The sequence below is a fragment of the Orcinus orca genome, chromosome 6 (genome assembly GCF_937001465.1).
Source record: "Orcinus orca chromosome 6, mOrcOrc1.1, whole genome shotgun sequence".
Lineage (NCBI taxonomy): Eukaryota > Metazoa > Chordata > Mammalia > Artiodactyla > Delphinidae > Orcinus > Orcinus orca.
This window is the reverse complement of record NC_064564.1, coordinates 67,353,454-67,376,838: the sequence shown is the minus strand read 5'-3', so window position 1 is coordinate 67,376,838 and position 23,385 is coordinate 67,353,454. Positions and strand designations below refer to the sequence as shown.

The 23,385-nt window shown below is 42.5% G+C and overlaps 1 protein-coding gene and 1 pseudogene across 3 annotated transcripts in view; both read right to left on the bottom strand.

Annotated features, from left to right (window-relative positions):
* Window positions 1–23,385, bottom strand: part of LOC101269532 (histone-arginine methyltransferase CARM1-like) — a 272,045-nt gene that overhangs the window by 64,894 nt on the left and 183,766 nt on the right. The window lies entirely within an intron of this gene.
* On the bottom strand, window positions 12,209–21,666 carry LOC117199017 (pancreatic progenitor cell differentiation and proliferation factor-like; annotated as a pseudogene).

The window sequence follows — 23,385 nt, the reverse complement described above, 5'->3', positions numbered from 1 at the left end:
TCTAATAAGTATTTGTTAATTACCTCACTAAAGGTGATATGGCAGCCCTTGGAAATCCAGCTTCCACCTTCGTTTGAAAAGATGATTCGGTGCCCTTCCCTTGCTCTTTGAGGCTCCTCTAGTAGCACATAAATGGAGGGTAAGTAGGTAAAAGGAATTTGGGGGATATTCTTTACGTCTCTCTAAATGCTGGCATATTTGGCAACAGAGAGAGGACAATTTAGGTGTTTCAGGGAAGTTTTTAAATTATGATATTTTAAAATGGACAAAAAGGTTACTGTGTGTCCTGTGGTGCATACCCTTTCAGGGTATCTTGGCCTTTCAGAGTCTTAGAGCTATTTTTCAACCCTGTAAGCAAAACTAATGATGACGCAAGTAATTCTTGTCCTTAGAAATGGAAAGGAATTATGTCTGGTAGAATGCAAATGATTACTGCCCTACAGATAGACCAGTCTTGCACCTATTTGTAAATTCTTTCCAGCATTCCTCATTGCCTATAGATGTGGTTCTTTGACTTCTCCTTTGAACAGGTTTAATATCGTACCCATTTAACCTATTAATGAGTTAAATAGTTGTCACATTAATTTAATATTTGTATGCAGTCATGACTTTACATTAAAAAATTATATTTTAGCATTTTCATATACCATTTTCACTTTAGTGCTGGGACTTATTCTGTCACCTCTTCATGACTTTTTTCCTCTTCCCTTTTCCTTGTAGGTGTAATGTACAGCACATTAGTTACGAGTACTTGCTTTGGAGATAATTGACCTGACTTCAAATCTCTGCTTCTCTATCTCCTAGTAATCTTGGTTAAATTAATTAATCTCAAGCCTCGGTTTCCACGTATGTAGAACAGGAATGATATCAGCACCTACTTTATGGGTTGCTCTGAGACAATGAGATAATGCATGAAAAGTGATTATACATGGCTTGGCACATAGCAAGTGCACCATAGATGCTAGCTATTAACCCTCTTTTTTTTTTGCCCTGTGGTGGGTGAACCAGGCTGTCTGTGATCAGTGTCTAGTAGGAGTGGGAGCGCGGAAGTAGGCAGTTGGTCAAATCACCAGGCAGCAATTCTCCTTGACCATAAGTTTCCCTTTCTATGCTTTCCCCAGAAAGCCCCAAGTAATTTATACTTTGTGTGGCAATTGCTAGTTGCCTATCCAAATCCATTCTTGCCTTTCACCTTATTAATAAAATGCCTATATTACTGTGGGCCACAATGTACCAGCTGAAATACTATATCTCCCAGCCTCTCTTGCAGTCAAGTGTGGCTAATGCCCAAGTTCTTCTGGCCTCTGAGATGAGAGCATGAATTTGTTGGGAGGGACTTCCTGGGAGGTTCCTTGAAGGAGGGAGGAAAAGCTAGGGAAAGACATTTTTGAGTCTTCCCTTTATCCATCCTATTGGCTAGAACATGGATTTGTTGGCTGAAGCTCCAGCAGCCATCTTGGACATTGAGCTGACTTGCAAGAGATAAGCCATGTACCAGGCTACTGCAGCAGGAAGATGCAAGAAGCCTGGGGTTCCACAAATTTTGTGGAGCTGCCACACTGCCTTAGGTTCCCTCAACCAGACTTCCTTTGCAGGGGATAGAAAAGCTCCTGTGTGCTTAAGTCAGTGTTAAGTTGGGTTTTGTGTTAGTTACATGGACATGAACTAACTGATAGATGCTGGGTGTCTTGTTCAGCCCAAGGGGCCTCTTAACCATGTGAGTCATAACAGAACCATGTAGTTTGAGAACTCAGATCAATTTCTACCCTTTTGCTTTCAGCTGAGTTACTTGTGGGCTCCAAGGGAGCACATGGTAGTAGAGGACCTGTGTGGATGGGTGAAGAGTCCTCTTCTGTCTGTGCTTTTCCCCTTATACAAATGAGTCATTTCTCCAGTGAGGCATTTTTTTCCATCCATAAGCAATCTTCAGGGCTGTGAGTCTCCGGTGCAATTATGGTCATTAGAGAGATGTTAAATATCAGCATATGAATACAAAAATTAAATTTTGATTTGCCTCCTCTCGGCAGATATAGCAACAGTATTTAGTTGTATGATTACATAACTATGGTTATGGTTAGGTTATATAATTATATATTTATATGATTATATTTGGTGGCTTTGCTTTTAGTAGAATCAATAATAACGTTAGACCCTTACCTATCACAATGCGTGTCCCATTTATTTTCTCATATCTATTCCGTAACACTGTGAGTGAGGTGTTAATATTATTTCTACTTTACAGATATGAAAACTGAAATTCAGTATGATTAATTCTATCAAGGTTACTCCTGTTCCGCTGTACCAACTGGTCGCTAAAGGAACGCTTGACTGAACTGAGATTTTTTAATGGCAAACGTCATTTAAAAGTATACAACAAAGAGCGTCTGAAGTTAGAGCTTTCAATATATAAAAATGACCGACAAATTATATTCTTCATTCTGCTGATTGGGAAGTTATAAAAACAATACCAGTAAACTGGCTATTGGTCAAAACAATGTGAGGGGCCTTGTTGAAAAAAATTATGCATCTATAAAATAATTCTGACAAAGCAACATTTTAACAATTTAAATATGAAGGAAGTGGGATTATTTGGATTGCATTTTCCACCAAATATGTGAGTATAAAAACTGTCTCAGGTGTCAACCAAATTTCAAATGTTTCACCTTCTCAAATGTGAAATTCAGCTAATTAGCCCATCCTTGGCTTTGAGAGCAATTAGTGACCTGAGAATATCTAGCGGTGCGATCTCCAGGCAGCTCTACAGAGCTCTGAAGACAGCAGATGAGTAGATGGGATTGTTCCTCCAGGGTGAGGGCGGATAAAACGCCTATGTCACAAAGATGTAGCCAAGGCATCCTGAATTTTCTTTTCTCCAGGTCCCTTTTAAGAATACCCAGTCTAAAAAAGCTGCCTATGAAAGAACCACATTTCTAAAAGTTCATCCTAGCAGTATTATGAATAGGTGGAAGTATGTGTAACAACCACAAACAGATCTAAAGAAGTGTCAGCTTGGGCAGAACTTCATTACGGAGTGGCTATAATTAGGAGCTTACAGAATAAACACACGGACGCAGCAGGGCTCTAATAAGAAACTAGGCCTGAATCAAACACATTTACTCTACTCTTAAAACTCACAGACTCTTAGCATCTGCCTCTTGATACGCGTTCTTCCTCCTTCCCCACACCACTTCCCTTCTTACAGGGATGGTTCAGTAACACTGGACGTTTCAGAACTTCTTCCACATCTGAAGCCCTCTGGCTTCAGAGGAATATCCATCCACAGAGCATCTTCCTTCCAAGACGATCCCAAACCACACATTGTCCAGGTTAAGCTTGCCACAGAAAATTTCATCCCCAGGCCGTTAGTGCCTTAACTGACTTGTTATCTCCCAGAAATGTTTCAGCAAGATCTGACTAAAAAGGGACCTGGTGAAGTATTTCTGGACGACCCTTCATCTCTTTCTGCCAGTTATCAATGACCTTAGTCCTCCTGCTAAGAAGTCCTAAGTTAAAGATGAAGGATGCTTTTCCCTCTTTGCATTTCCTTCTCTCGATTTCTTTTTTTGTGTGTGTGTGTGGGGGGGGGGTCATGGTGGCTGCGTCGGGTCTTAGTTGCGGCACGCTGGATCTTCCTTGAGGGACGTGAGATTTTTCATTGAGGCGCCGGCTCTTCGTTGGGGCGCGTGGGCTTCTAATTGTGGCATGTGGATTTTCTCTCTCTAGTTGTGTCACGTGGGCTCCAGGGCACGTGGGCTCTGTTGTTTTTGCGGCACGCAGGCTCTCTAGTTGAGGCACGTGAGCTCAGTAGTCGCAGCAGGCTTAGTTGCCCCACAGCATGCAGCATCTTAGTTCCCCGACCAGGGATCAAACCCGCATCCCCTGCATTGGAAGGCAGATTCTTTATCACTGGACCGCCAGGGAAGTCCCCCTTCTCTTGACTTGTTTTACTCTATAACTTCACAAAGACACTGTGACAAAATAAGAAATATATTTGATCCCTGCCCCTGATGCCCTGACACAGAGCTCCTAAATCCCCTGGAATTTCCTGGGTGATAGAAGCATCTTTTGTTCTAATGAGCTGACTCTTGTTGGGCTCCTGGATAACTTCAGGATGGAGGATGGTCACCAGAAAGATCAAGCCATGATTAGAAGCTTGGAGTGTTTAGTCCCATCCCCCATCGTCCAAGGATGGGAGAGGGGCTGGAGATTGGGTTAATAATAATCAATCGTGATTGTTCCTACATGATGAAGCCTCCCCAAAAATCCCTCATCTAGGGAGTTCAGAGAGCTCCCAGGTTGGTGAATGCATGCACGTGCCAGCAGCACACCCCAACTCCATGGAGACAGAAACTGTACTTGGGACCCTTCTAGACTTCACCTTATGTACTTCTTTATTTGGCTGTTCATCTGTACCCTTTATAATATCCTTTATGATAAACTGATAAATGTACGTAGATGTTTCCTTAAGTTTTGTGAGCTGTTCTAGCAAATTACTGAAACTGAGTGGGTTTGTAGGAAACCCTGACTTAGTAGCCAAGATGGACAGAAGTATGGGTACCCTGGGGACCCATCACTTGCAACTGGTGTCTGAAGTGAGGGCAGTCTTGTGAAGCTGAGCCCTTAAACCTGTGGAATCTGACACTAACTCCAAGTAATTAGTGTCAGAATTGAATTAAATTATATGACACCCAGTTGGAATCCAGAGAGTTGGAAAATTGGTTGGTATGGGGGGAGAAACCCCACACATTTGGTGTCATAAGAGTTGTGAGTAGAGAAACAGTTTTCCTTTCACACATATGCACAGTGATGATGTCTAGTCTTCAATCTTAACATGTGGGGACACTTCTTTGCTGAGATACTCAGATAATTTCTCAGTATTAATAGAATTGACCTCATGTGTCCCCCTTGTTTCACAGGGTTTGTTTATAAAACAGACTCAGGCTCTCATTCGAGTCTTGAGTTCAGTTTGAGATAATGCAATTTAGAATCTACAAATATTGGCACTGAGCTCCAAGAGAGTAATTAAAGGGTAGGTTGTCAGAAACTCGAGTGATTGTAACCATTTAGCCTGAAGACAGAAGACTTGGGGTTTATAGGTTTATAAAATGTGATGGAAGAAGTGAAAGCATGGAAGGGACCTCCAAGATCACAATCATAGTTCAATGACCTCATCGTACAAGAGAGGAAACTGAGATGCAGAAAAGTGATGTGACTTGTGAATTTCAAGAAACCAAGGAGCAACCCAGTCAAGGCTAGAAGCTGAACTCACTGTCCCCCATCAGGAGGAAGATCCGAGTTGCTAGATCAGTCAGGATCCAGACTGTGCCTCACAGATTTGCTGAATGACACTTGCACATCGTTTCCTTGTCCTGGCTTTACGCAGAATAATTCAACCACCTTCTCCATCACTAGCTGCTATGCAGACCAGCTGAGGAATTCTCCTGCTGATTTATTAGTCTCTAGTGGGCTGTGTTCTATATAATTTTCAAGCAAAGGAGAGAAAAGATTCCTACTAGCTAGGAAGTTGTGGGAAGCACAGAGGTTAAAACAACATCTACCCTGTATAATACATTTAAAAAGTCACCCAAAGCATGTTATTCAACCTGGCACCCAGATTTAAAGATTGCCAGATGGCCCAGCCTGGCCTCTGAGGAAGAAATGTCACATTGCTCTTACCTTCTTTTTCCTGACTTGCACTGATAATACCACAAAGGAGTAGAGTAGGAAACCACAGAACTGCAGCATTCAATTATGCTAATAAATAAAGGTAAGCCACTCAGGCTGAATGCTCTCTCTATACCTGGATACAAAACACAGCATTTGTATATGTAATACCAAATTCCCTAAGCATTTCTAAGAAAGCCAGAAACCTCAGGAAGAGATCAAGAAAGGGGAGGGGTTTCAAATACTTCCCAGGGCAAGCCTTTCGGGACCCAACTATGCAAATGGCATGATAAAGTGTAATCTACCAAATATACTATCTCACAAAGCCAGATGGACTTTTAATTCCAGCCCCAGTATCACTCTGAATTGTCCCTACGTTTGGTTTAACCAATCAGTTCAAAGATTAGGTATCAGGCACGAAGTGCTCTGCTCTGTTGTACTACATGACGGCAGAGCATTACAAACACGACCAAGCAGAGGCCCCGGCCACTACAGGTTAGTGAAGGAGACAGACATACACACGGCCAAAAATAACAGCTAAGGCTGATGCAGGGCTTACTCATGTTTTGCACTATCTCAAGTGCCTAATATATTCATTTGTTTAATCACAATATCTCTACAAAGTAGGCTATATTTTTAATTCTATTTTGCTAATGTGGAAAAGGAAACTAGGTAATTTGCCAAAGGTCACCATGACAGGTTGATTGTCTCTCCCCCCTTAATTAATATGGCTGAAGTCCTAATCACCAGTACCTCTGAATGTGACCTTATGTGGAAATACAGTTGTTGCAGATGTAATTAAGTCAGGTTGAAGTCATTGGAGTGGGGTGGGCCCCTAATCCAACATGACTGGTCTCCTTATCAAACAAGGGAAATTTGGACGCCAGCATGCACGCAGAGAGAACACCACGTGAAGATGTAGGCAGAGATCGGGTTGCTACAGCAGAAGCCAAGGAACGCCAAAGATTCCAGCACACCACCAGATGCTAGGAGAAAGGCATGGAACGCATTCACCCTCGTAACTGTCGTAAGGAACCAGCCCAGCCGACACCTTAATCTCAGTCTCCTAGCCTCCAGAACTGACACAATAAATCCATGTTTAAGCTACCCAGTGGTACTTTGTTACAGCAGCCTTAGCAAGCCAATAGAGTCACCAAGCCAATAAAAAATGAACACATACCCAAGCAGTCTGGTGCCGGAGTCTCTGCATTCATAACCTTTTCACTAAACTGCTTACACTATTTAAAGCATTGAGCTAAACACCATACACTTCCTTACATATAAGGCAGAAAGAGAGCCACATAAGGGACATATAAGCCAAGTCAGTTCAAAGAAAGATGTTGAGTAACTTAATACAAAACGTTCATTCCATAAAGCACTTGTTGAGAACTTACAACTGTAGAGACTCAAAAAGTGTAAGGTGTGTCTCTATTTTCATGGAACTTAATAATCTAGTTTGATCTCTGAACAGCTAAATGAAAATGTACTGAAGTAGGGAGGCCTGACATCACAAGTTTATAAAATCCAGAAGGTCACGCAGGAGCTATGAGGTTAACACTGGGGTAGGAGGAGATTCTGAGCAGAGAAAACGAGTATAACGTCACAAAATCACAAACTGGAGATGGCAAGGCAAGGAAGGGAAGGCCCAGATGTCGAATAAACCATGTAAGGCTGGATTAGTGCCACTAACGTCTAGAAAGCAGCCCCGGGCTAGAGCCTGCCGCCTCTGCTGCTAGCCCAGGCCACCCTCTTGTCACCACACTGATTTCTTGCTCCTCATTCATGTCCACTCTGGCTGCCTGACTCCTCAGATCTAATCCTCAGCTTCTATGACCGTCTCACACCTGCCAGGCTTTCCACCCCCTGCTTCAAGGGCTTCTTGGCTTTGTCTCCAGCTTTTTTGGGGGAAACCATTTAGTTCTTCTCTCTGGTTCCACACACCTGGCCACTAGGGAGCTGGGACAGCCAAGTCTGCCTGGGTCAGGCAGTTAAGGGAGGGGAAGGGGCCAGGCCACTTGTCAGGATAAGGGGAGGGAGGTGAGTTGTTATGGGCTAATTGTGTACCTCCCCCGCCCCCCAAGTTCATATGTTAAGAGTCCTAACTCCCAGCACCTCAGATGTGCTGTATTTGGAGAGAGGGGCCTTAAAGAGGTAATTAAGTTAAAATGAGGTCATTAGGGTGGGCCCTAATCCACACACAAACACAGACCCTAGTCCTGACAGAGACACACACAGAGAAAAGTCCATGGGAAGACACAGGGACAAGACAGCTGTCTACAAGTTAAGGAGAGAGGTCCCAGAAGAAACCGACCCCGCTGACACCTCGATCTTGGACCTCTAGCCTCCAGAACTGTGAGACAATGAATTTCTGCTGTTGAAACCACTCAGTCTGTGGTACTTTTTTATGGCAGCCCAAGGAAACTAATATACAGGTGATATAGGAAAAGGAAAAGGACATATTTGTCAGTGAATCCTCTCTGTCTCTGGGGCAGCTCTGGTTCCTGGAAGAGAGTCAAGATCAAGAGACTGGGCCTTTCTGCATGCCAGCTGTGGAACAAAGCCCCCAGCCAACTAAGGCTCTGGGAAGCAGGAGGCTCCAGAGAGATGGATCTTATCACCGTCCCCTCCTCTTACTATAAAGACTGAATCAGACTCACCTTTAGGACTGTTGTCACAATAAGGTTAAGTGTGATTCCAAACACCTTGCCCATCTCCCCAACACACATATTCGTTTTCTCAGAAGCTGTCATTTATCCCAGTTAGAGTTCAAGGCCTAAAATGCAAAGGGATTAAGAGGGTGAAATTCAGTAACACAAGAGTAACCCAGCTGATCAACCAACAAGGGAAAGTGAGTTATTTCTTCTTCCCTGTTTTGGCTGGAAAAGCAGGAGGCATTGGGTTCTGGAAGCAGGAGGAGTGTTCACAACAGAGACGAATGCAGTGTGTGCGTACGTGTGTGTGCATGTGTGTGTGTTTGGGAAGACGGCTATAGAGATGGCGCCTGGAGACACAGCAGTAAGATTTTTAAACATCCTGCCTAGCATTGGCCTTATCCACCTTCAACAGGGTCGTTGTGCAAGTATTTTTGTTTGCACTCACACCCACTCGCTGCTGAGCTTCCAAGGATTTATGAAGATTTCCTTTGTGACTTCATTATAAAGGTGCTTCCTTCCCAAGGGATCCATTCATCAAGGTACCATGGTAGTGTGCTTCCTGCCTTTGGCCTTGCCACGAAAGCCCTTTCAAACAAACTGTGCACGGCTGCAATGCAGAGCGTGCTGCCTCAAGCACACGAATTAAATTAAACATCATTCAATAAGCATGAGAAATAGGCTGTCAAGGCATCAGGAGGAAAGTGAAAAATTCAATTTGTCCTGATCCTTCCTTGACATAATCTGCATATTTGGAGCTACTGGGATCTGCTCAGAGTGAAACATTTCTCCAGGAGAGGGGCTGTGTCTTATTCTTCCAGAATATCCCCTAGCACCAAGCCGGGGTCATAGTAGCACTCAGCAAATGCACATTGCAGAACTATTCACAGTGTCACCATAAAGCTGTTGTCTGGCAGGTGCAACCTCATTCCAAAGTAACAAGCAGCCATTTCCAGGTTTAATACTAAACGGTTCTTGCCACTGACTGCGATTTGCTAGTAACCTCTTGCCTGTTTACTGCAACTTTACTTTCATCTAAGTAGGCGTGTGGAACAACGCTGGCCTGCCCAAAGCATTAATGTACCCTTGTAAATAATGGGGCTTTGTGTTCAACTTGGAAGAAGAACAGCCAGTAGCATTTGGACGATGCTTCACGGCTTGCAAAAGGCTTTCACATGTTTTATCTTATTTAGAGCCAGGCGGGTATGTGTTTGAGCCTTGCGTTGATTTCACCTGAGCAGGACCTGCTCTTCCTGGGAATTTCTGGGCAATTCTTCCTCCCCTGTTCTGATCCTGCAATGCTGGTGAGGCTGCCAATTACAGCCAGCTTCCCCCCACCGCCCAAGCCACAGAAGTGGGCCTGGGACCCAGGCCAGGCAATCGCAGCACTCCCATTCCCCGGACAACGATGATCAGAAGGATAGGTAGCTAGACTAATCAAAATCCTTTCCCGAGATTTTTTCAACGTAGACCTGGGGGAGAAGGTTACTTGTCTTCTGAGTCATGCATCTGAAAGGATGTTATTTAGGGGCTGCTGCTGGTCCTCCCCTCCACATGTAGATGGACTGTCTATGGTAGGAGCATAAATCCAACATAGAGAGAAGGAAGCAGAGATAAAGTGGGGGAGGAGAGAGAGAGGGAGAGGAAGGGGGCGGGGAGAGAGAGGGAGACAAAGAGAGAGAGAGAGAGAGAATGAACCTCATTTGGATGGCTAACCACTTCCCCTCAGGACTCCCTGGTTATGTGAGGCAATAAATTCTTTTTTCTCTGAAGCCAATGTGAGTTATACTTCTGTGATTTGCAACCTAAAGCCTGACTAACAGATTTTACAAAATTAGACTTATCTTTGAAGTTGAAGAAACCAAACTGTTTTCCTATTGTTCACAAATATTCTCTTCCCCTTCCTGTGACCCATTCCCGTCAGGCTTGGTCATGCGAGTTGCTTTAGTCAATAAAATAAGCCATAGCCATGGACATGGGAGCAAAAAAATAAACCTTTTGTTGTTGTTAGGCCCCAGAAGTTGGAGTTTTTTGTTACTGTAACAGAACCTTGAAGAAAAAGCCTTGCCTATTCTGACAGATACACCTACATTAAATGCTACAGCCCATATATCAACCTAGGCTGTTTGATTCCAAATTCTACAGTCCTTATTTACACTATGCCAGGCTGCTTGTGGTAAATCTAAGCTAAGTTTTCCAAAGTATCGCTGAAAAATAAAAACCATAACACAACAAAACAAAACAAACCAGTCTCATGGAAAACCGTAGGTAGTGCCAGAATGACTGATATAAACAATAACCAAGCTAATAACAAGAACAGCTAACATTAACGTCCACTAAAAGGGAGCCTTAATGAGAGCAGAGACCTAGGATATCGTACTCACTATTCTATCCTCAAAAGTTAGCACAGTGCCTGGCACGCTGTGACGCTCAATAAATATCTGTTCGACGTTAAACGGAAGAGTTCCGTTTGCAGACTCTATGCTGAATGGTTTACACACTCTCATTGTATTCATTTACTCGACAGAAATGTACTGTGCACCTCCTATGTGCCAAGCACAGTTGTAACCACTGTGGACAATGGAGACAACACAGACCAGGTCTCTGCTCTCACACCCCTTCTATTCTACAGTGCGGTTGCTTATGTCAGCATTACTGACGTCTGGAGCCAGATAATTCTTTGTTGGGGCTTCTGTCTGGAGCATTTGAGGTGCTTAGCAGCGTCCTTGCCCTCTACCCCTTTCTCCCAATAAGACAACCCAAAACGTCTCTAGACACCGATAAACGTCCCCAGGGAGGCAAGATCAGCCCAGACTAAGAGACACTGGGCTAGTGGTAGGAGACAGACAAGCGGGCTATTGATTTGAAATATCTTAGGGTATAAAAGTGCCATTAGTGAACATAAAGCGGGTAAAGGAATACCGAATGGTCCAAAGGAAGGTGCTTCTTCACTGAGTGATCAGGGAAGACCTCGGTTCTACGTTAACGTTTGAGGAGAACTGTGGAATGAGTGCCAGCCCTGTGGTCGCTTGGGGGAAGGATTTTCCTGTAAGATGGAACAGTGAGAGCAAAGACCAGGAGGAATAGGAAGTGTGCCTGTTCCTTCAGAGAAGAGCAATAAAGGCAGAAAGGCTGGGGCAGAGTGAGTGAGGGGAAGTGTGGTAGGAAACGTGGTCGGGGACGGGGGCAGGGGGGAGGCCGGTGGGAAGGACTCTGGACTCAACTCAGGCTAGTCTGGGAAGCCTCTGGAAGGTTTGAGCAGAGGAGTGCCAGGTTCTGACATATCCTTTTAAAGAATTACTCAGGCCGCAGTGTGCAAAACAGAACAAAAGGGAAATGGAGAGCAGCAAGAAGACTAGTTAGGAGTCTAATCTGCTCTTCTGGGTAAGAGACGGCTTTGCCTGGAGGGGAGTGGGGAAGAGTGGGTGGATTCAGGATATATTTTGAAGGAAGAGCTTGCTAGATCTGATGTGCTGCATACGGAGAAAGAGGGAAAGGAACAGATAATCAGATGTACTATTATTAATAACCTCATTGTACAAATGAGGAAACCAAAGTGCAGAGAGTTGAAGCAGCCTGTGCAAAACCATAGCTAAGGAGATGGTGGAGCCAGCCTTTCCCCCAGACAGACACTGATATCAGAGCCTACACACTTTTTTTTTTTTTGCTGTCTGCTTGGAGTTTATTTTCTACTTGGTGCAAGGCACAGGGTTATGGGCTGTCAGTAAGGCTCTCATGTGGCTTGGATAGTAAAGAATGGGGTCTTCTCAACTTCCTTTTTGGTGTTTTGCTGTTTTGATATTAAAGAACCCAACTGCTTCCATTGGCTGCAGTCTGCTTAGTCTGGGGCAGGGGAAGGAGGGGCGGGGCTCTGAGAAGCCTAGCGCCTGGGAAGGAAGCCTGGCAGCTGGCGGTGGCCCTTCAGGACGGGGGCCGGCCGCGGGTTTTGTCAGGCTGGCCGCCAGGCTGCTGCTTGCCCACGGCTTCCCGAGACAGGTCACAGGTGATCACTGCCGGTGGAGGCCTGGGCAGATTCTGAGTGCTGGCGAGACTCCAACACTGTGGCCACGAATGGGAGAGCGCACTTCCCGAAAAAGCAGCCAGCCCACCGGTGTCCAGGGTGGGCTTTGGGGAGACGGGGTGGAAGGGAAGGGCTTCCGCAGGAGCTGTGAACTGGAAGTGGAGCCTAGGCGGCGCCGGCAGTAGTCGTGGGTGGCCACGAGCGAGCTGCGGGAGGGGATGGCTGCCGCGCTCGTCCTCGTGGGTTGGTGGAAACCTCGGGGGCGACCCCTCGCGGGCCTCGGCGTTGGGGACGGGGGGCGCTAGGCCACGGGGCCCATCTGCGCAGGAGACCGCGAGCGGCCGCTCCACGACCCAGAGGCACGGGGCCCAGAGCCTACACTCGTGATCTCTATTTTATATGCCAATCACAGGACTGGCAGCGGAGGTGGGGGAGGGGGTGAAAGCAAACTGAGGAGCTCCAGTTACCCATTTTCTTCCGACATAGCACCCTGTCACTCTCTTTCAGGGTCCAGGACATCCCAGACGTACCCCTATAGTCATCATACAGAAACAAGCACACAAGACAGTGGCAGACATGACCCTTCTCATTACTAGCTCTTGTTAGATCCATGCAAAAATAATGGATATTTAATTCTTACAAGAAGACAGCTTAAAAGATTCAAAATTACAAAGAAAACTTTTTGAAATATATATTTACACCCAATATCATTCACAACAAAGCTCATCTTAAGGTTATATATGGTGCTAGTAAAAAGCATCTGGATTTGTAAGACATTTTTAAACAGCTTATCATCTGAGATATGTAGACAAACTTTTACAATTCTTTTTTTTTTTAAACAACTGTTTAAAGGAATACATTACTCAATCCAGTTCTGCATAAAATTTCTCCAAGCTTTATATGCCATTTCTGAGGTTCCTTACATAATAACAAATGATCAAAGCCACACATCAAGGAGAAATACTGGTTCTTCCTGCTGTGGTAAAAACGACTGAAATAATACATGGAAACAATAGAGCAAAAAAGTAAAATGCATTCATCTATTAGCAAATATTATTGACAACTCAGAGAAAACATTGTTGATGATTTTAAGAAACAATTCAGAAAAAATATGCTATGTGGAAGGTTTGTTACGTTTGTATTAAATACAGATGTTCCTAATGTAAGTTATGTTAAATTCTAGATTCTGTTTCAAAAACAGGTACGAGAACAACTGTTTTTCTGAGAGCCCACTAAAGAAACCATGTACTAAAGAAGATTCATGATCTTTAATAATATCAATGTATGGGAAAACTGTGTACATGTAACCACTGATGGAGCAGTTATTTTGGTGCCAATTTCTAAAAACTTCACATAAAGAGAATGCTTCAGAGATAGCTCCACACGTGAAATTCCTTCACGGCATCATATATCAGTAAGTTATTAAAGACAAAAAGTTTAAGTAAGAAGTCCACATGGGCTATGGGATGTCATCGATGTGAATAATTTTATGTTTTTTTAAGAAAGCCTTTACGAGATAGTACACTGTTTATAGTACTTTGTAATAACATAGGGATGTCCTGGGAAATTTTTACAGCAATGAGCCTTTGCTGGCTATTTCATAGCAAAGTATTTATAAGAGCTGCTCCACTTACAAATGAATCATGGAATTTTCTTGTTAAAGACAAGAGCTGTAATTTGCTGAAATTTTCTATGATGACATGTAGCTGTCAGAATTATTCTACCAGCAGGCACTTTTGAAAAAATAAACTTAATTTGCCCTTTCAAAGATGACTTTTAGTAATGAATGAGGGAGGAACAAGTTTTCAAGAGAAAGCCATGCTATGGAAAGAACATTTTGAAAATTGTTGTTTTGGGATATTTCATGGCTTCATGATTTCATTTCTGAAAATGTTATAAAAAGTCTCAGATCGGAAAAATTTTTAAAACTTGGAAGTATGATTTTCTAATTTGCTTAAAAATCTTCCAAAAGAAGAATTTTAATAATTTTAAACCTATTTCTTAAAAATGTAACACCTTCTGATTAGTTTGTAAGACTTTTTGATTGACTATCAGAGAAAAGAGATATGTATTAACTAAATTTTATTTGCGTTGCATAATGGTAGATGGGTTAAAAATTGAGTATTGTGATTTATTTAGCTCAAATTATTTTGCCCTTCTTCCATTTTAATTTACATGTATTTGTATGTTTTCCACCCAGCAGCAACAGCCCTAAATATATTTAATATAGAACCAGACTTTTAAATCACATTATCACCAAATATTAAATCAATATTTAAAATCACACAACTCTATAGGTTTTTGTGTGCTATTAGTGAAATACATATGTTTTAAAGTATCATTGATTTTCATCCTTGTCTCATCTTTTCCTCCCTTTTCGTGCATTTTATTCCCAGTTCTTATATTACTGCACGAACTAAGACTTCCAGTACAAAAGTGAACAGAACTTTACTTTTGTTTCTTAAAAAGCATGTTTACTGAATGCTTGTTGAACAATTTAAATACAATGAAACACACTCATTTTAAGTGTATATAGTTTAATATGTTTTAATAAATATGTGTACCCAAGTAACTACCACCACAATCAAGATATAGAAAATATCCAGCACCCCCGATTTCCTTCACGGTCAATCCTGACCCCTCCTTCACCCCACTCGCCACCACCTACCCTCAGGCAACCACTGCTGTGCTTTTCTCTATTAGATTAGTTCTGCCTACTTCAGTATTTCATATGAATAAATTAATATGCTCTTTTGTATCCGGCTTCTTTTACTCAGCATAGTATTTTTGAGATTCATCCATATTATTATGTATAAAAGGAGTTTATCAATTTGTATTACTTAATAGCATTCCATTGTTTGGATGTACTATTACAACCGGCTTGTCCTTTCATCTGCTGATGGACATTTGGGCTGCTTCTAGCTTTTCATATACAAATCTCTGTGGAAACATATATTCCACAAAGAAATTCCTCACTTCATTTAGGTAACCACCAAGGAGTGGAACTGCTGGGTCACAGGGGGAGTGCATTTTTAACTTTAAGAGAAACTGTCCAATTATTCTCGAAAGTTCTTATGTCATTTTACATTATCACCAACGATGTATGCAGGTCCAACTGGCTTTGTCGTCAGTCTTTTAAACTTTAGCTATGTGCAGGTGTATAGTGGGATCTCATCATTTTAACTTTGGAGTATGTTTATAATGTACATAATATGTGAGTACAATAGTACATACATAGTTTTCAAAATAAACTTATCTATATATAAATATATGTTGATGGGATAGCTAAAATGTACACCATCAGGATACACAAGCAGAGCTTTGCACATACATAACCACCGTAAGGGCCAGGTCCCTGTCTTAAGTACTAGCCACTCCAACACACAGGAAGTTGCTTTTTTAAATACTACATTATGGTGGTTTTGAGGTTTACAATGTTTTATTTTTTAAAAGAATCTCAGGAGGAGAGAGAACAATTTCCTGCTTTCAGTTCCACGTTCGATACCTGTCAGCAGAGGCTGCCTGTTTGCTGGGGCAGAGGGGAGACTGTGCTGCGTGTTTTTGCTCCAGTTTCGCGTACCCTGTGGTGCTGGCTTTAGTTTCACCCGTGATTGAAGTTCATTTCCACAGAGGGTGACCCTAAAGAAAAACACGTTTCCCCTTCCAGCACTGCCCCAGGAGGTGGCTGGGCCCCAGCAGTTTCTTGGGCACTTTACTTGCCGTCCACACTAAAGTCTAGGGACACTCATCTGTCATTTCATGGCTTGTTGGCAGAAAAGCAGCAGTGCAAATACCAAGAAGCCTCAGCGGTAAGTCCGTTTCAAGCAGGTCAGATGCCCAGTAATACTCGCAGTGTGACAGTTTAATCAGAGAATCGTGCGGTATTATTGCCTCTGCCTGAGAGGAGCAGACTTTTTTCTTTTCAAGAAAGCTCTTTTCAGATGGCTATTAGGTTGTTGAATGAGGAGCTGCACAAAAGAAATGGCGGCTCCTTGTGGTCTTTCAGATCATTAAAAGGTAACCCAGGTGGCAAAACCAGTTATCATTTCCTCAGCTACAGTAGATGAAAAGAGCAAGATTGGACACCAATCTGAGGCTACACGATGGCCAAACCATCAGCCAGAGCGAAAGAGGATTCATCAATCCTGCGGAAAATGAGGACTCAAAGTGATTACTTAGCATCGTGTGCGGAACCCAACCTGTTGATGTGACTGAATTTTTTCCTCTTCAGGCGTTGCTCTGGTCTTCCAAGGGTCTCACACTGCTAAACACCGATACTGTTTTTTTTCCCTCTCTTGTGGGACTTCCTATAGGGTGAAACTCTTGAGCTACCTGGAACTGGCTGGGGAAAGTAAAGTTGGGGTGCGGATGGGAGTGTGAAGCAAATTCACAGCTAGAGCTGAAGGGAGTTAGTTCTAAGACATCAAGACATTGTTAGCAACCCCTAATAATCAACCATCTGAATGCTTGTTAGTTTCACTCCCCAGGAGCGTTCAAATGACACCTTTCTTATTTGAACAAATTTAAGTTACAGTCTGTACCACCTTCCCTGCTCTGCTTGCCAAGAAAACGTGTAGCCTAAATCACAATTCCCCTAAAATGTGTAGCTGCCACCGCAGAAAAATGCTTCAGGTCAACAAACACTTTCTGCAAAGACGCTGCTTCTCTCTTCTCACGGCCAGAATCAAACTGGCCCTGAAATGGGGGCCAACAGCAACTCTGCACCATGGGGGCTGCTAGGAAGGAAGAGAGGGACAAGAAGGTGAGTGGCTGTGAGCTGAGACTCTTGTCTTAAGGAAAGTAGATTTCAGAAGCTGCAAAGTGAGCTAAGGAGCTGCGTGGGTTATGGCTTAGATATGAAGACGCGTCAATGTTGGAACTAAGGACAGTTTCCCACAGCAGAAGAAAGGCAACTGTAGATGTGGGCAAAGCCCTTACTTATCTAGGCCCCCTCTGGAATTTGAAGGAATTGGACATCAGCTTCAGAAGGTTTTCTTTTAGCCTCCAGACCCTTCTTTAAATAAAAGTTGATCCAGAAACCCAGTAAGTAAAACAGATAAAAGGGGTATTGCTCTCCTAACCATCAGGGAGATGCAGGTCAAAATCACCATGAGACATCACCTTAAATAGGATGGCTTTTTACAAGTAATAGCAAAAAAATAAGTTGGTGAGGATGTGGAAAAATTGGAACCCTCCTTATACATTGTTGGTGGGAATATAAAATGGTGCAGCCACTATGGAAAACTGGAGTTCCCACAAAAAATTAAAAATAGAACTACCGTAGGATCTATGAATTTCAATTCTGAGTGTATATCCACAAGAAGTGAAATCAGGACCTTGAAGATATATCTGCACTTGTGTTCATTGCTGCGTTATTCACAATAGAAAATGTGGTATATGCATACAATGGAATATTATCCAGCCTTAAAAAAAGAAGGAAATCCTGCCATTTGCTACAACATAAATGAACCTAGAGGACATAATGCTAAGTGAAATAAGTCAATCACAGAAGGAAGAATACTGTATGATTCCCCTTACATGAAGTATGTAAAACAGCCCAACTCACTGAAGCAGAAAATAGAACAGCGTTGCTAGGGGAGGGAGAAATGGAGAATTGTTTTTCAATGGGTATAAAGTTTCTGTTATACAAGATAAGTAAGTTCTAGAGATCTACTGTACAACACAGCACCTATACTTAACAAGGCAGCACTGTGTACTTTAAAATATGTTAAGAGGATAGATCTCATGTAAAGTGTTATCAAAAAAAAAAAACAAAAACAGAAGAACACAAGGAAATTTTTGCAGGTGATGGATATGTTTAGTAACTTGGTTCTAGTGATGGTATCATGGATCATGCATACATCAAATTCTTCAAGATGTATACACTTCAAGTGTGTGTGCAATTTAAAAATATCAAGTATGCTTCAATCAAGCAAAAAAGGGGGGGGGTGTTAAAGGAAACAAAACCACTGTCTCAAAAAGATATCTGGGGCTTCCCTGGTGGCGCAGTGGTTGAGAGTCCGCCTGCCGATGCAGGGGACACGGGTTCGTGCCCCGGTCCGGGAAGATCCCACATGCCGCGGAGAGGCTGGGCCTGTGAGCCATGGCCGCTGAGCCTGCGCGTCCGGAGCCTGTGCTCCGCAACGGGAGAGGCCACAACAGTGAGAGGCCCGCGTACCGAAAAAAAAAAAAAAAAAAAAGATATCTGCATTTCCACGTTCACTGAAGCATTATCTACAATAGCCAAAAAACGAAACAAGCTAAGTGACCATCAGTGGATGACTATATAACGAAGTTGTGATCTATCTATCTACCTATCTATCTATAAATAATGGAATATTATTCAGCCATAAGAAATGAGGAAATCCTACCGTTTGTGACAACAAGGATGGACCTTGAAGGCATTATGCCTCAGATAGAGAAAGACAAATACTGTATGATCTCACTTATATGTAGAATCTAAAAAAAAAACCCAAACAACAAGAACAACCCCACCAAACTCATAGAAAAAGAGATCAGATTTGTGGTTACTAGAGCTGGGGGGCTGGTGGAGGCACTGGAAGAAGGTGGTCAAAAGGTCAAACTTCCAGTTATAAGATAAATAAGTACTAAGGATGTAATATACAACATGATGACTACAATTAATACCGTGGTATGATATATAGGAAAGTTGTTGAGAGTAAATTGTTAGAGTTCTCATCTCAAGGAGAAATCTTCCTTTTCTTTTTATTGTATCTATATTAGATGATGAATGTTAACTAACCTCTTGTGGTAATCATTTCACAATATATGTAAATCAAACCAACATGTTGTACACCTTATTCTTATACAGTGATGTATGTCAACTATTTCTCAATAAAACTGGAAAAAAAAGAAAATTGAGGATAAAAATAAAAGCAAACTTTTTAAAAAGTGAAAGGAAAAAAAAACCAGTCAAGTTGTTTTTAACCAAGTCTCAATGGAGTGCAGAATACATTTGTTATTAAGCTTTTAGTCTTTCTGGCTATTTACTAAATTAGATGTAATAACGTTTATCCATCATTGTAAAAAGAGGGTGTTGCTCTCACTTTAGGAGGCTTGGGGCGGGTAGGCTCACTGCTGCTGTTCAAGCTCCTTTCCCTCTCTAATTCAGCCCCTGAAGGGTCTCCTTGATGCACCCTTCAAAAACACTGTGGGAAATACATTTTAGGGGCTGTTTCATCCCTGATGTTACAAAATTCCAGTGGTTCTCAACCACTACTGACAGTTTCTAATTATATATGTGTGCTTATTATGTCATGAGCTCCATGAGGACAGGAACCATGTCTATCTTGTTAGCCATTACAGTGGCTAGCGTAAGACCTGATACACACTAGGTGATCAACTAAAACAAATTTTTTTTTAATGAATTAGGGTTATGTTAGACCAGGCGTCACCACTACTACCCACAGGCCGATCTGGCCCATGACCTCTTTTTTGCATGGCCTGCAAGCTAAGAATGGTTTTTAGATTTTTAAAAGATTAGGAAAAATAAAAAGAAGAATGATATAACTTGACACATGAAAATTAAATAAAATTACATTAAATAAAATTACATTACAGTATTCATCAATAGTTTTATCGAAACATTAAAAAAATAAAAAGGACTAATAAGGAAATTTCAAAATGCAATTTAAACACACACTCTTGAAAAACGTGCTCTGCCTGGCCCCATGCTTCCCACTGTGCCTGGCATTCCTCTTCTATGATATCCGTTCAGTTGATTTGTACAGAGACATGGATGAAATGAGACACCATAATGATACTGCTAATAACCATGACGGTGATAACAATAGCTAGAGCATGTCAGGCACTGTACTAATGCTTATATTGATTTTCTCATTCAATTCTCATAATATCTTCACAAGGGACTATTATTACCTATAATTTTATAGCTGAAGAAAATGAAGTAGAGAAAGATCAGGTAATTTGGGATGGTAGGCAGAATGGCCTTTCGGAAGTGTCTACATCCTACTCCCTGAACACTTGGGAACATGTTACTTTACATGGCAAAAGGACTTTGTAAATGTGACTAAATTAAGGGTCTTGAGATGGAGAGATTATCGTGGATTATCCTAGCGGGCCAATATAATTGCAAGGATCTTTATATGACAGAAGCAGAAGGGTCAGAGTCAGAGACGAAGTGATGATTCAGAAGGAAGAGTGATGCAGCCACCAGCCAAGTAATGTGGGCAGCCTCTAAAAGGCTGGAAAAGGCAGAGAATGGATTCTCCCTTAGAGTCCCCAGAAAGGACACAGTTGTGTAACACCTTGATTTTACCCCATAAAACCCATTTCAGATTTCTGACTTCCAGAACTGTAAGGTAATAAATATGTACTGTTTTAAGCCACTGAGTTTGTGTTAATTTGTTACAGCAGCAATTAGGAAACTAATACACTTGTCAAGGTCACATGGCCATTAGGCCGTGGATCAAGGATAAAACCCCACACTGTGTGATTCCAGAACCTGCATCATCGATTCTAATCCTGGCAAAGGTGTTTAGTGCCTCCCCTACTGGAAAGAGAGTACTGAGTGAGATGAAGAGGCATCAATATTCTCTCCCAAGTCGCCTTCTTGCCTCATCCATCACCAATCCAGCTACAAGAAGGGTTATTTCCTAGGTGGGGTTTTGTGGCAAATGGGGTGGCATTCCACGTGGACTACTTTAAACTGCTCCTCTGTTAAGTGTGTTTCTAGTTGATTTTGCCAATGGAGGAAGGTTTCCTTCTTACATGGCAGACCTATCTGCCTGTTTAAGTGCTTCACAAAAGATTTCTTTTTTTTTTTTTAATTTATTTTTGGCTGTGATGGGTCTTCGTTGCTGCATGCAGGCTTTCTCTAGTTGTGGTGAGCCGGGGCTACTCTTCGTTGCAGTGCATGGGCTTCTTATTGCGGTGGCTTCTCTTGTTGCAGAGCACGGGCTCTAGGAGCGCAGGCTTCAGTAGTTGTGGCACGCGGGCTCAGTAGTTGTGCCTCATGGGCTCTAAAGCACAGGCTCAGTAGTTGTGACACACGGGCTTAGTTGCTCTGAGGCATGTGGGATCTTCCCGGACCAAGAATCAAACCCGTGTCCGCTGCACTGGCAGGTGGATTCTTAACCACTGCGCCACCAGGGAAGTCCCCACGATAGATTTCTTCAGAAGAAAAAGATGTTTTTCCTCCTGGCTCCTGTATGAACTATCTACAGGGGTAAGTGCTCCAGCTTCTAGATAAACACATTCGTCTCTTCACCTCCAAAGACACCACTAGTCACTGCTTACCTGGATGCTGAAGAAGGAGGTGGCACTGAAGGACTGGGTCTCATGAGCCATGTCCCATCCTCATGACCTAACTTCTCCAAGGTTCTTCCTCATCTGTAACGTGGAGATGATATTATCTGCTCCAAGCACCTCAAAAACTCTTCCTGAAGAACTATGAGTTTATAGATGTGGAAATGCAACCTAAATTCTAAAACTTCAACTATGCAAAATGTGTATTATTATTTCCTTAACAGATTAGCTATTGCCACCTTTTAACTTTGTCAGTTCAAATACAAAGAAGTGTTGATGGGCTGGATGGAATTTGGTGACTCAGGCTTTTGGTGTCTGTGGGAGAGTGACAATGGAGAAGTTAGCTATCGGAGACACTAAAGAAATTAGAGAAAAATACTAGCTCAAAGGATAAACTCACATTAGAAAACTTCAAAGTATACAGTCTTTCTAGTGTTCAAGATTAAAAATTAGAAGTACCTTTTCAACAAATGGCCTTCAAAGCATTTGTGAAGAGATTATCAACATATTTAAGGTGAGGAATCCCATAAAAATCCAAGGGTTTTTAAAAAATCTCATTGTTGGCTGTAAGAGGTGAAAAAGGAGAAGAGGAGCATTTCATTTCTCTTCATCCTTAAGGATTCAAGTCAAATTGCAACTCTTCTCTGATGGTTCCATAACCAGCCCAGCTGATGGGAACTGTTCCTTGCAGTGATATTTCTCATCTCTGCCATTCAGAGGCACTTGGCATTCACTGTCCTATGGTAAGAATCTCACTTGTGTGAAATCCAATTGGATGACAAACTACTTGAGGGGAGAAATCACATCTTATATGTACTCTGTGTCCTCACAGACCTTAGAATAGTACAAAGCACATCAGATCAGATGATGGACTGAGTTTCTAGAACAGTGTTGCCCACCCCTGAAGCACACGTAACAAATTTACCCTGTGGTCTTGCCTGTGCTTTCAGTATCATCCCACTTGCTCCACCAATCCAACCCTCTTCCTTGATTTACTATTAGATCTTTATTCTCCATCAGCTTCCTGTCTACAGATCAAAGCTAGGATCCTGCATCTTGATTTTGTAGTGCTTGCTGTGGCGTACCATAAAGATCCTTCAGGACCAAGGCATCATTCTCCCAGCTGCTGAAAATGCCGGCAGATGATGCCTCTCAGCTGAATTTTGGTCTACGAACTTCCCTCGGCCCAAGAGAGCCACCTTACCCAAAGTCACACTCCTTCCTGAGGAAGTGTATACTTAAAAATGTGAAATATAAAGGCCCTTGCCTCAGGTGGTTCAACTCTGATGGGTTTCCCCAGCTCCAGAATTCCCTGTGGGATTGCCTGAGCCCTTTATTCCAACTACCTTTCAGCTTAACCCCTCTACCCAATTCTATCTTATTTCCTTCATAGGTCAGGTTCCTGAGAGCCTTCTGCAATCAACTTCCTGCATGCAAATCTGTGCATTAGAGTCTGTTTCCTAGGGAACCTGTTCTACGCCAGCTCTTACACATAAATAAGGGAAAGCTAAACAATGCCCAGAGCAAGAGGGATTGGGGAGGGCTGCCTCACCTAACATCGAACCAGTCTGACCTTGCCATAGCTGCCAATACCTGGCAGGGAACACAGCCACCAGCCTGGCCATCACATGCCAGAAAAGTGATGTATGGCCACCTGTGTCCTCTTCATCAGTGCTACCCACTAGAACTTTCTTTGATGAGGGACATATTCTGTATTTTCACTGTTCAATATGACAGCCACTAGCTACTTGTGTCTACTGA